A 2,156-nucleotide genomic window follows, 5' to 3' on the forward strand; every position below is an offset into this window, starting at 1 on the left:
GATAACGCGGAGCCAAATAGTTAATATCAGTAATATGCAGCATGCACGATACAAGGAAATGGTCAGTAACATCATCACTTTGAGGTACGATATCTATGTCAGTAAGATCAATTCCATGCGATTATAATTAAATCTAAAAACTATGAGTGGACCCGGTGATGTTTTGCTTGACTGCAAAAGAGTTTATTCGGTCAGTAAACGCAAGTCCTAATGCATCATTTGTATTATCAATGTGAATGTTAAAATCTCAGACAATTAGCGCTTTATCAACAGTAACCAATCGGTCTGAGAGTAAATCTGCAAGCCGCCACGACCAGTCTGACGGGGCTCATGCTTATAACAGTAGCTTGGTGGAGTAGACTCATTTAGACCAATATAATCATTAGGTTTTAGCCAGGTTTCAGTCAAGCAGAGTACATCAAAACGATTATCTGTGATCATTTCATTTACAATAACTGCTTTGGGTGAGAGTGATCTAATGTTTAGGAGCCCAAACTTTAAAAATTGTTTTTGTTCATTTATTTTACATTTTTCTGGTTTAATCATGGTCAGATTTTTTCTAGATCCTGCATTAAATTTATATTTTGACCTCACTATTCGGGGAACAGACACAGTCTTTATAGATTGGACAGCACAAGTACTTATATAATTTAAGCGGGTAGAACAAAAGTCATCATGGCAGTTATTTGAGATTTGACTTACTAGTCATTTGGTACGTAGCGTCCTGGAGATGTTGTCCGACATGAGTTCCGCTCCGACTCTGCTGGGGTGCAGGCCATCAGCACGAAAAAGCCTAGGAAGCTCCCAGAAAAGATTTTAATTATTAACAAAAAGCAATTTATGTTCTTTACACCATGACAATAACCATTCATTTAAAGCAAAAAGTCTACTGAACCTTTCGTGTCTTCGTCGATACATGGAAAGCAGTCCTGACACTATGATCGTCGTCGCGGGCGATGTGCGGCGCACCGTCTCGATCAGGCTCCTGAAGTCCCTCTTCAGTGTCTCCGTCTGCCGCAGCTTGGTGTCGTTAACCCCCGCATGAAGCACGACCGCTCCGGTGCTCTCGTCGCCCTTCAGGATCGCGGGTATCTGCGCAGAAACATCGAGAACACGAGCACCAGGGAAACAGTGAGTGTGCACTTTACCTTCAGCTAACGTAGCACGGACGTGCCGGACGATGGAGTCTCCGATGATCACAGCATCGCGTTCCGTCTCGCGGAGGGGAGCGAAGCGGTTCCGGGTGGAGATCTCGAAGACCGGAGGCGGCGGAGGGGGAGAGGTCGTCGCCCAGGGCCTGGCTCGCGTCTTCCACTGCTGGTGCACCCAGGGTCTGTGGTGTCCCGGCGCCGGAGTGAAGAACATCTGGGAAGATCGCGTCCTGGGTGCACCGGGCCTGTGCAGAGAAACACACGGAGTAGAGGTGGTGGGAGAATTAGCAGCGCGCTGTATACTTACCTCGGACTTGTGAGCGTCAGCCTGGGATGATTCCAGCGCGGCTCTCCACTCTCTCAGCTGGGTCTGCCTCACCAACAGGTCGCGGATCTGCTTCTCCACGGCCTCCAGCTCGAGCTGCACCGAATGCAGCTTGAACGTGTCCTCACCTGCACTCAAAGGTAGACACACATCCGCCATTAAAGCAAGTAACAGTGAGTAAAACAATGGTAATGTGTGTGAATAGAGTATTAGCAATGTAAGCGAGATTAGCGGCAACCACGCTGGCGATGCTAGCGGGCTATTTGCTAATAGCGGACTCGGGAAATCAAAATAAAACTAGTGATAACAAGGCGCTCTGATTGTTTTTGTTGTAGAATACGATAGGGGATATATTCACACGTTATAGAAACGAAAATGATGGTGTATAAAATTGATTTTAAAATAGAAAATTAGACGACAAAGAATTAACTTGACGGAGCTCAAACTCAAAACACACGGCAGCAACAAACTAGTTAATAATACCAATATTAACTAGGGGGATGATTTTGATTCATCCCAGTGGCTTGCTTCTAGCTAAATTTTAGGGGCGTAAAACGGACTAGATGAGCCCCAGAGACAGATCCCCAGTGAGGACCTTGTCTCCTAGACGGCCGGGACAAGACCATAGGACAGGGACAAGACCATAGGAACCAGATGAGTCCTCTGCACAATCTGACTTC

The sequence above is a fragment of the Sinocyclocheilus rhinocerous genome, unplaced genomic scaffold (genome assembly GCF_001515625.1).
Source record: "Sinocyclocheilus rhinocerous isolate Xijiao unplaced genomic scaffold, SAMN03320098_v1.1 scaffold2709, whole genome shotgun sequence".
Lineage (NCBI taxonomy): Eukaryota > Metazoa > Chordata > Actinopteri > Cypriniformes > Cyprinidae > Sinocyclocheilus > Sinocyclocheilus rhinocerous.